Source organism: Mesoplodon densirostris, chromosome 4 (assembly GCF_025265405.1).
Source record: "Mesoplodon densirostris isolate mMesDen1 chromosome 4, mMesDen1 primary haplotype, whole genome shotgun sequence".
Classification (NCBI taxonomy): domain Eukaryota; kingdom Metazoa; phylum Chordata; class Mammalia; order Artiodactyla; family Ziphiidae; genus Mesoplodon; species Mesoplodon densirostris.
In genome coordinates, this window is record NC_082664.1 from 12267191 (window position 1) to 12279243 (window position 12053).

Consider the following 12053-nt stretch of genomic DNA (forward strand, 5'->3'; position numbering starts at 1 on the left):
ATACCCCTATAAGGTAGGCCCTATTATTATCCCCATTTACAGATGAAGAAACTGAGGCACAGAAAAATCAAGCAAGTTGCCCATAGTTATATTAGTGGTTCGGGAGCTTTTTCTTTTTTTTTTTTTTAACATCTTTCTTGGAGTATAATTGCTTTACAGTGGTGTGTTAGTTTCTGCTTTATAACAAAGTGAATCAGTTATACATATATGTATGTCCCCATATCTCTTCCCTCTTGCGTCTCCCTCCCTCCCACCCTCATCGGGAGCTTTTTTAATCTCAGGAACTCCTTAGAAATTATTGATGCCTCTAAAGAGCTTTTGTTTATGTAGGTTATAACTATTAATATTTACTATATTAGAAATACTTAAATATTTAAAATATTTATTAATTCACTTAAAAATAGCAATAACAAGCCCATCACATACTAACATAAACATTTTTATGAAATATAAATATATATTTTTTAAATAGTGAGATGAGTGGCATTGTTTACATTTTTAAATCTCTTTACTGTCAGGCTTAATACAAGACTAAACTACCTGAAAAAAATAAAAAATAAAGATAAACTACCTGGATTCCACATCTGTTTTTGTGTTCAATCTGTTGTGATGTCCCATGTCATGTAACCTCTGGAGAATTCCACTATACGCTCTCCAGAGAATGAGTGAAAAAGTCAAATATCTTAGTGTTATTATGAAAATAATTTTTATTTAATTGTGTGTTTTTAATGAAAATAACAGTGACATTGTGGGCCCCCTAAAAGGGTCTAGGGGACTCCTAAATCCCCATAGTTTGAGCACCTGTGTGTTACATGAGTCCTGTAAGAACTGATTTAATACAGCCTATCCCCACTTCCTGGTCACTGTTGATTGGTTTGAAGTTTGGCTCCTGACTCAAATATTGGGCCAAAGCGCCCCTCTCCAGGGATGTTATGCTTGGGATCAGCAGCCTGAAACTCATACTCTTTTATTCAATGAATGGTATAACTTGGGAGCCATGTTGTTTTTTGACCCACGGAGAAAGCCCTTCCACGGTGAGTTAATAATGAAGCCAAGCTGTTGAAAGCAGCAGAGGTAAGCAACAGAAGGAACATCCTGACCAAGTTCAAATCCCTGGTTCTCACTGTTCCTGAAGCTCTGATACTTTCCTATCCTTGAGTTCTGGGCCACTCTTTATTTTCTCTATAATAAATCCTGCTTTGGGCTTAAACTAATCGGAGCTGGATTTCTATCACTTGCAACCCAAAGAGTCTTAACAAAGGCTCTGTTAGTCTTTTTTTTCCTCAGGTTTTCCCCCACTTTTTAATTAAAAAGTCAACAAAAATGCTGAAGTAAGCTAAGAAAGAGCTCTGTAAGAGACAAGCCTGGCTGAACTAATCCGAATCATGAAAAGTTTAGGCTGGGGTGCAGTTGATGTGAGAATCAAGCATCTTAGGTCTTTCTCTGTGACAAAAACCTTAAATTACTTTGACAGTGTCAGTAAATCTGACTCCAAATTCAGCCACAACGCAATTAAGCTCCCTGCCGGCCCACCCCTACCCCAGGAGGTGGCACTTTTAGCTTCTCAAATCACAGGTACAAACAAACTTCCTCCTTTGATATCTCCAAGTCACAAGAGACTAGCATTGTTGACTTAAACCTCTCCAATTTTCAATAAAGGGCTTAGTGAGCCCCGGATTCAATATATTCTCAGTGACCTACAATGTGGAACCTTTCTGCTATAGTTATATAAAAGGGCTTGATTAGAGCTATAGCCTAGAGATCAGGTTTTTGAGCTCTGTGTATACAATGAAAAAGAAAGGCACACCCGCCCACTTCTTTTTAATGCAATTTTTATAAATGTTCATGCTCTAAATGAACGGGTGTTAGGGTTCTAGAAAATTATATAATGCACTAAGACTGCAGTACCTCAGGCTCAAACATCTTCAATTCTCTCCTCTCTAGAAAAAACTCTTAATTGCTGTTCCAGGACAGAAGTTCTTTGAGGAATGCAGTGCCTCTCTCTGGGTCTGTGTCTATCTTTACAATTGCATGACCTCAAAGAGAAACTCAAGATAAGAAAGCAGCAAGAGCAGAGAGCTGCAAAGGTGGGAAAAACAGAGAGTTACGCAACTGGTAACATCAGTAACACACTTTTGAATTGAAAGCACAATGCTAATATAAGATCCAACAAAAGCTGCCATCCATTATTACAAAGAATCCTGAGAAAGAATTGCCCTTCTGCAGTTCAGAAGATAATCTTGGTGTTCCAAGTTCACTCTTTTAAATTTGTACATTATTTTTTTAATAGTCTTTCTTCAAAAAAAAAATTGTAAGCGATGAAAAGTTTTAGTTTTCTTACATCTCTTTTTCATTTTTAAATCCGACATTCCTCTTCCTCTCCTGAGGCACACCCAGATATTCTTCAATGGATTTCTGTTATGCTGGAGTGAAGAGAGATTGTCAGTTGGAGCCAATAGATCAAAGGTCAGACCTCAGCACTATCCTTTACTAGCTGCAGAGCTTTACACAAATAAAGTAAGTACGATAATACTTCTCTTAGAATGCTGATATGGAGGAAATAGAATTTTCCTTTTCTTCATGATTTCAAAAACTCAGCTTCTATATTTATTTCCAGAAAGATGAGCCTGTGGAGAGGCTTTGGTGGATCATTACATATGGTAGAAAAATGAAGGATCAGATTGGAGTAACAGAAAATGGGGTGACATTCACTGATGGAGGGAGCAGGGAGTGGAAGAACAGAACACTTGATTGCAAGTGACAGAAATGTACTGCTTTTATCCACCTCCAACTAGTTTAAGATGAAAAAAGGGGAGTTAGGCAACTTAATGGTTCATAAAAACTAAAAGACCAAGGATGGACTGGTTTAGGGCACAGCTCTGCCCAGGAGTTCAAATGATGTCAGGGCTTCCATTTTTCTCAATTTCTGTTTCTTTCTGCTTGTGGTCCCCATTCTCTCCTATTGCTCATGTCTTTCTCCTTATAAGGAAGACACTTTACATTGTCCTTTAAGGTCATAATTCCAGAGAAATAGATTAAGAAGAAACATCTCCTAGGAGAGCCTGCCAGAAATTTCCAGAATAGATTCTCATTGGCTGGCTTGTGTCACATGCCCACCCAGATCTGTCTGACTCTAGAACCCATACTCTTCACTGCTCCTGAATACTGTCTTAGCACTTTTTAAAAAAAATTATTTTTTAGTCTGTCTTCCTATTGGAGTCTAAGCTCCTCGAGGGCAAAGAATCATTTATTTTTTACCCTGAGCATCTAGCATTGTGCTTGGCACATGGTATTGGATGCTTTAAAAAAAAAATGTGTGTAGGACTGAACTGAAATAGACAAATCTAAACTCTGACATATGATATGTAAACCAAGTTAATTCAGTATCTAGTAAGTACACCTAAGTGGTATGATAAGAAAACACATGGTAGATGACTTATAGGGTGGAAAAAAATCATGGAACACTTACGCATGATTTCTGTAAAGATAAATCTTACCGAACTAGCATACTAGAGTTCTCCTAGTGTGCAGATAGACAAAAGGACAAAGTGAAACCAGCAGACGTTATTTGGCTTTTCAAAAAGTCTTTGATAGATGTACACATCAAAAGCTTTTAAAAAAATGGTGTTACCCTCGGATTTTAGAATGATATTGTTGGTATTGTTTTAATTTTGTTTGTTATATTGTGTCTAGGAAACAGAATCAAAATCAAGCAATGAAGGTTAGGAATAAATGAGAAAGTGTAATTAGTGGGGACTGATCTTATTTCATGTTTAATAAATTATCAAGAGGTGGTTTGGACAACGGAATTTTTAGTTTGCATATAAGAGCTCTTTCAGTTAATGCAGTATTTAGCTGAAGACAAAGGCAAAATAATAGTAATAATGGTAGGTGCCTTGAATTTAGATAAGATTCAATTGTGCATTTAGAGGACGTATAACAGTATAGGGGAATTGGAGGTGGGCTCACAGAGCCAAACCTTTGCTCCAACTAGATGGGCCTATTTCCCTTGCATTTTTTCACTTTTCCACGCACTTCTTGTCTCCGGTCCACACGTGTGATCAGTTGAAGAGACCCTTACCAGCTAGAAGGGACCTTTTTTTTTGGACAAGGGAATACTACAATCTCTGCTACAATCTCCAAACCTTCGAGGATTGGGGTTGGGGAGAGATGCGTGGGGTGAAAGCGGGGGGAAATGAAATAACACAAATTGGAAAGAAATAATCTTTCCAAGGAAGTAAGGAGGTGATGAATGAGCACAAGAAAGATACATCAAATCTGAAGAAAGTCCAGAGAAAAGTAACGATCATATTCAAAGAGATAAAATACTTCCATTTAAGGATGTTAAAAAAACTTAAATCTTCCAACCAAATGCAAAACGTATAAAATAATAAAGGACCAAGAGATGGTTAAAAACACATCACAAAATTGACAATTGCTCTTATTCTTTTAAGCTTAGAGATGGTTTGAGAGCAACAAAAAGACTTGGTGGCATGACTTGGAAAACTTGTTTCTCAAAGGGTGGGGAGAGATTGAAAATGCAAATACTTTAAAGGGGGTTTTAAATAAATTCCCAGAGGACAAATACAGGATGTATTGCTAGGGCCTGTCATAGAACTGTGAGATGACCAGGGTCAGAATGTCTGGGTTCTAGTCTTGTCTTGCCTACTTACTAATGCTGCATGTGCGCCCCGGGGCAAACGACTTAGTATTTTTGAGCCTTATTTCCTTAGCTGTAAAAGGGCGATAATAATACCTGTCCTGGCTACCTCAAAGGGCGGTTTTGGTGTTCAAAGGAAGTCATGCATTTACCAGTGTTTTGCGAACTGTAAGGTGCTCCATAAACATAAGTGTTTTTGTTAGTGCATCGCTGAACTTACTGCCAACTCCCAGACAAGGGGCATCTAGGGAGAGCGATTTGGCTCTCCCACGCGGCGACTGTGTTTTCATCAATCCTTATCCCACGTTTATGGGGGTATCTTGCTGAGGAAAACTTTTCGGTGCCTGATGAAAAAAAAAACAAATCCACTATACAACTAGCAAGGTGGTGTCTGTAAAAGTACCATACAGACAGCGCTTAAGATAAACTGCCAAGAAAACGTCAAGACTGTCAAAAAGGACTTCTCCGTGGAAGCGCAGTCTTCGCTTTACGGAAGATGCGTCGTGAGCTATCGCTATCATGATGCCGGCCGCCGAATGGAAACATGAATTGGTAGAACTGGTCGTGCGGTAACGTAGTTATTATATTCCGCTCTGACAGATTTAACGATTTGCCACAATTCCCCGGAATAAGCAAGATGCTGCAACCAGCTTCAGACTCCGACCGGAGAGCGGGAATAATGCGCGCGCACTCGGCTCCAACCGTTCCCGGGTTCCGTGAACGCGCCTCCCCGGCCAGCCAGGGCGCGCGCGCCGCCGCCGGCCCACGTGACCCCGGGAGCGGCGGCGGCGGGGACGGGCGGGGGCTCGGGCCGGCTCCGCAGAGCCGCGCAGGCGCCCCAGGCCTGCGCCGAGCCGAGCCCCTCCTGGTCGCTCCAGGCGTCAAAATGGCGGCGAGGGAAACCTGGAGAAGCCCCGGAGCCTGAGCCACTGACAGGAGCGGAGACGGGAGGTGGCGGCGGCGACGGCAGGAGGAGGATGGCCGGGGGTGCTGGCGCCGGTGCGGACGGCGGTGCAGGCGGCGGCGGCGGCGGGGGCGACGGCCGCGGTCCCAGCGGCGGCAGCAGCAGCAGCGGCGGGAGGAGCCTCCGGGGTGAGTGTCCCTCGATGTCTCTGAGGCTGTGAGCCGAGGCTGTTACCGGCGCGGTGCTGGGCGTCCCGACGAGGAAGGGGCTGTGCGGGGGCCGTGGGGGCGCAGGGCTGGGGCCCGGCCGCCGCGGGGGGCGCGGGGCCGGGGCCGGGGCCGGGGAAGGGTCACTGGTCCGTCTGTGGCTGAGGCGGCGGTGGCAGACTGACTGGTCCCGGTGCGCTCCGCGGGGCGGGCTGGTTAGTGCGCCGCCGTCCCGGGGGCAGAGGCGCGAGGTGTGGCGCTTGGGGCGGGGAGAGCGGCCCGAGGTGGCCGCGGCGGCGGCCCGGCCGGCTCCAGTCTCAGGGCTACGAGGGGCGGGACTCGTCGCTCCCAGGACGCCGGGAAACCGCTCCCGAGACTCGGGCGCGTGTTTACCCGGCTGCGGGGCTGCGACCGCCCCGGGGTGGGCGTGAGAGCTGCCGTCCGGATTCAGGGGTCGAGGAGTGCAGGCCTGTGTACGGCTGCTCCCCGGGGGAGAAGTTAGATTGTCCGGGTAAGTTACTGTTTCGGGATCAAACTGGAATTGCGCTTTGACAGGTTGGGAGAGAGACAAAAACGGAGTCTTAGGTAAAGGATCCTGTGCTTGGAGTACTTGAAAGGCTAAAAGCGTGCATTTTTCATTGTCTCATCATTTGCACAGCTGTTTATTAGCCTTACCCCAAAGATGAGAACTTTCTCACCGTTTGGGGGGAGGAAGCCCTGAGTGTTGTTTCTGCTTTGAACTACAGTAGCAACTCTTCACATTACCAGCACAGATAACAAGTACTCTGGATTAGGCCTAATTCGCAGAAGCAGTCTTGGTTTTTACCAGAGAACTGTTTCCTCTGCTAAAACATCTTACTGTAATGAGGAAATAGGCATTTCTGCAGAATTACATCGTTGTTTCAAGTAGCAGAATCTTTTGTCTCTGAATAGCATCCATTTCTTTTAGATTGCTGAAATCAATTACTTTCTCCTGGAAATGTGGAAGAAAGATTTGAAATTGCAAGAATCATACATGTTAATGGCAGCTGTGATTAAACTTGTCCTGGAATTTTGAAGTCAGAAAATCCTTTAGCGATCTGATGTGACTTGTTTTAGAACTGGGAAACTAGGCCCAGGGAGATGAGTGACTCTCTGTGGGTTCTGCAGCTGGCCAGGGATTGGACCAAAACTAGGATCTAGGCCTCTCTCCGCCCTATTTAGAGAGCTCCTTTCACTACACTCCTGAGCCTCGTATTCTTCATTGATTGCATTCTTCACCACCATCCTCATTCCTGGGTCTTTGTACAATGTAGTTGAAAGGAGAAATCAGAGAGAGCGCCTCACTCTGATTCTTGACAGTTACTGTCAGTTACCACAAGTAACTGATGAAGATTTTTTTCCCTGACCTGAATTTAACAAAAACCAACTGACATTTCATTTAGAGTTTTCATAGGTCTGTGACTGACTGTATTTCTGTCCAATTATAGCATTGCTTATTTATGCATGCATTCAGTAAAACCAGTATTCTGTCCCACAAAACTTAACTACTATGTTGTTTTGTCCCTCATTACCAGCATTTAAACAGGTTCTTTGTATCAGGCTCTAACTTTAGGATTTAAAACACCTGTGTTGTATTTGCCAGGTTGTGCCACCTGGTTTCCACATAGCCACTTGAGTCACAGCAGTTTTCTGTGTTGTGTGTCACAGGTTAACCTTCAGAAATAGTCACGTCAAATGCTTCTGATTTCATATTCTAGTCATTGAAACTCACACACCAGAGTTGTACCTTGTGTTTAGTTACACAGGTGATTATTGAAGATCTGCTTTGTATTTTGCAATACTAGGTGCTACAGGAGAAAGAAACAAGTGAAATATGTAGACTTTGCCCTCAGAAAAGATAAGATGTACCCCTCTGAGTCTAGAAAACAATCTATCAATACAAAGAATGCTGTACGAGTTCTGGTTAGAGGGAGATGAGTGAGGCCTCAGGAGTCTAAATAACTTCCTGGAACACTTGGGACTTGAGCTAGCTTCTGTGAGGGTTTAGATTTACAGAGAGATTGGAGCAGTTACTTTGTGAGGGAAAAGCAAGAGTGTAATGTGGAGATTAGCTTTGGGGGAGGGGAATAGAGAGGGAAACTAGGATGAGCTGACAACTGAATTTCCTTGGGAAGACATTAGACAGTTGAAAGGATATGTTTGTAGAAGGGTTTGAGTACTGGATTGAGGTAGATTTGGATTTTTATCCTCTTGTGCAAGTTTGAAAGTTTGGAGGCCACACATTAATATGATAAAACTGCCAAGACGCACCTGTCAGTGATCTGTTGGTTGAGTTAGAATGAGGAGAGAGTGGAATGAACCAGGGACAGTAGTAGCTATTGCAGTTACCTGGGTATGAAGAGATGAGATCCTACACTAAGATAGAGTCACTAGGAAAGATTCATAGCAGGTATCATTTTTTTGTTGCTGTTTTTATTGTGGTAAAATATACATAACATAAAATTTGCCATTTTAACCAGTTTTAAGTGTTCAGTTCTGTGGCATTAAGTGTATTCACATTGTTGTGCAACCGTTATCACCATCTATCTCTAGAACTCCATTCATCTTCTACAGCTGAAACTCTATACCCTGTAGACACTAACTCCCCACTTCCCTTTACTCTTAACCCCTGACAACCACTATGCTGCTTTCTGTCTCTACGAATTTGATAACTCTATGTATTTCATGTAAGTAGAATCATACAATGTTTGTCCTCTTGTGACTGGCTTATTTCACTTAGCATAATGTTCATCCATGTTGTAGCATTTGTCAGAATTTCCTTCATTTTTAAGGCTGAATAATATTCCATTGTATGTATTTACTGCATTTTGTTCATCCATTTATCTGTCAGTTGATACTTCATATGCTTCCACTTTTTGGCCTTTGGAATAATGTTGCCATGAACATAGGTGTGCTCATATCTGTTTGAGTCCCTGCTTTCATTTCATTTGGGTATATATCCAGAAAATTTTACATTCCCACCAGCATGCATCCGGATTCCAGTTTCTCTACATCCTCACCAACACTTGTTGTTTTTATTATTTTGACAACAGCCATCCTAATGGGCGTGAAGTGATATCTCATTGTGGTTTTCACTTGCATTTCTCTAAAGATTAGTGATGTTAGTATCTCTAAAGCTTATCAGCCTTTTGTATATCTTCTTTGGAGAAATAATCTAAGTTCTTTGCCTATTTTTTAATTTAGTTGTTTTTTGTTGTTGTTGTTGAGTTGTAGGAGCTCTTTATGTATTCTGGATACCAATCCCTTATCAGATAGATGATTTGCAAATATTTTTGCCATTCCATGCATTGCCTTTTCACTCTGTCGAGTGTATTTTGATGCACAAAAGGGTTTTTTTGGTAAGTTTTTAATTTTAATGAAGTCCAGCTGATCTCGGTTTTCTTTTGTTGCTTATACTTTTGGTGTTACATCTGAGAAATTATTGCCAAATCCAGTGTCATGAAGCTTTCCCCCTTTAAAAATCTTCTAAGAGTTTTCCCTCAAAAAACTCTTATGTTTAGGTCTTTGCATGTGGATATCCAGTTTTTCCAATGCCATTTGTTGAAAAGACTATCTTTTTTCCATTGAATGGTCTGCCCATCTTTGTTGAAAATCACTTGATCATACATTCGAGGGTTTATTTCTGAAATCTGTACTGTTCCATTGGTCTGTAAGTCTGTCTTTGTGCTGTCACCGTACTGTTTTGATTACTCTAGCTTTATAGTAGTTTTGAAATCAGAAGTGTGAGACCTCCAACATTGTTCTTTTTCAAAATTGTTTTGGCTATTTGGGGTCCCTTGAGATTCCATATGAATTTTAGGATATATTTTTCTATTTCTGCAAAAAATGTCATTAGGATTTTTTTGATAAGGATTGCATTGAATCTGTAGATTGTTTGGAGTAGTGTTGACATCTCTTCTGGTCTTCCAGTCTGTAAACACCAGATGTCTTTCCATTTATTTGTGTTTAATTTCTTCCCACAACATTTTGTAGTTTTCAGTGTAAAAGTCTTTTATCTCCTTGGTTAAGTTTACTCCTGAGTATTTTATTCTTTTTGGTACTGTTGTAAACATGATTGATTTCTTAATTTCCTTTGCGGATTGTTCATTGTTAGTGTATAAACACAACTCATTTTTGTGTGTTGATTTTGTATCCTGCAACTTTACTGAATTCATTTATTCTAATGGGGTGTGTGTGTGTGTGTGTAATCTTTAGAGTTTTCTACATATAAGGTAAGGTTGTTTTCTAACAAAGATAATTTTATGTCTTCTTTTCCAGTTTGAATGACCTTTCTTTCTTTTTCTTGCCTAATTGCTCTGGCTAGGACTTCCAGTACTGTATTGGATAGAAATGGTGAAAATGCACATCCTTGTCTTGTTCCTCATCTTAGAGGGAACGCTTTCAGTCTTTGACCATAGTATGATGTTAGCTGTGGATTTTCCATACATAACCTTTATTATGTTGAGCTAGTTTCCTTATATTCCTGGTTTGTTGAGTGTTTTAGCAGGTATGTTTTAAGAAAAAAATTCAGTTGTGGGTGCTGAGTTTCTACCTGGTGAAAGAAAATTCTTGTGTCATTGGTGGAATGTTTTTGTCAAGTTGTTTTTTTTAAGCATCATCTTTGTACTTTTGCAGTTATGTTCTGGCTGAAAAAAATAGTGCTATAGTTATTCAGTGGGGAAGACTGACACTAATCAAATAATCATACAAGTATATGCCTGAGTAACTATAGTACTGTTTTGCTTCCAGCTGTATTCCCAGCATCTAGCATAGTGCCAGGCACATAGGTGCTCACTGAAGTTATTAATTGAATTTAAAAGCAGAAGACTAAGATTTAACCCAATAAGCTAAAAAATATATTGTTTATAATTTTTATAGAAAGTGTTTATTCTATTTTAAACCACCTTCCCTCTTAACCCAATCTTGGTACAGTGGAAATAAAACAAAATCAGACTTCTCCACTCTAAAATAAAACAGGCAAGTGACTTTTTCTAAAACAATTATCTTTTTTAAGATGAGACAGCATTTTTCTTTTTAAGTTGATGCTAATGGAAGTTGGTTATCAGAATCTGAAATTTCAAAGGGAAGCATAATTTAAAGGAAACTTTTCATGTACCTACTAACTTCAGATTTATAATGAAATTCAAACATTCAGTACCTAGTTTATTTACAAAACAAGTTCAAAAATTTTTATGCAAGCTTCAGTTCTTTTAATTTTTAAATTCTTGGCAGTCTAAATTTGACATTACAAGTTGAGTCTTTCACAGCATCCTTACTATCTCAAATAATGTAGAAACTTCAAAAACATAATGTACTAAGTTTTATAAATTGACATTAAATCCATATAATGAACATTATGTTAGAGTTGGAATAAACGGAAATCACTTTAATTCAATACACAGAACATCCTTTAAATCACAAGATTCAAAAAGTCTGCTTTTTTGAGCATTATTGGAGTTTTTAGACATAGTTGTGATGTATTAGAACACTGGACTGGGAATCAAACCTCCATTCAGATTCTGATTACTATTTATAGTTTTGCAATCTTAAGCAATCCATTTTACCTGTCTGAGGCTTAATTTTTCCTCATCTGTAAGAGGGAAAACACACACACACACACACACACACACACACACACACACAGTGTTTTACATAGCAGCTTTGCCACCTTGTCTTTTTTATTCCATTCTTTCCCTCCCTGTTACCACTTACTAGTCTGTACTATTTATTGAACAGCCTACCAGTGGAGTCTCTGCCATTTGTTCTCCCACTTTTCCTCTCCTTCTCTGGCTGTTCTCTCTATTGCTACCACACTTTTTTAAAAATGCAATTGGAGGATGTTACTTCCCTACCTAAAAAACTTGTGTTGACTTCCCATTGTCTATTGGATAAAGTCCAAACTCACAACAGTTTGTAGACTGTGTCTAACGTTATATTTCCCATTACTCTAGTCATACTAAGCTGTTTCTTGTTCCTTCTACTTCTGTTTTTCATGTGTTTATCCCAGTACTTGGAGTTCTCCTGTTCTTTGCCATCCAGGAGACTCTGAGAAGATGACTCATCACCCATTTCAGTGGTAGATTTTGATTACTCTAAGCCAATCAGCTCAAGGCATTTCCCTGTAAATTATTATTTGTCCCAGTTAGATTGAAAGGAAAGAGACATTCTATTTCTGGGGGAGAGGATTTTTTCCCCTATTGTTTGTGAGCAAGAGAACATGTGGCCCCAGTCACCACTGGCAGCTGTCTTGTGACCACAGGGG

General features: G+C 40.6%; 1 protein-coding gene across 2 annotated transcripts in view; it reads left to right on the plus strand.

Annotated features, from left to right (window-relative positions):
- The first annotated feature begins 5448 nt into the window (after positions 1 to 5448).
- BTBD7 (BTB domain containing 7) overlaps positions 5449 to 12053 on the plus strand; it is a 72987-nt gene continuing 66382 nt past the window's right edge. For both annotated transcript variants that reach the window (XM_060095698.1, XM_060095699.1), the window contains exon 1: positions 5449 to 5752. The gene's annotated coding sequence lies outside the window, so the exon portion shown is untranslated. The remainder of the gene's footprint in view (positions 5753 to 12053) is intronic.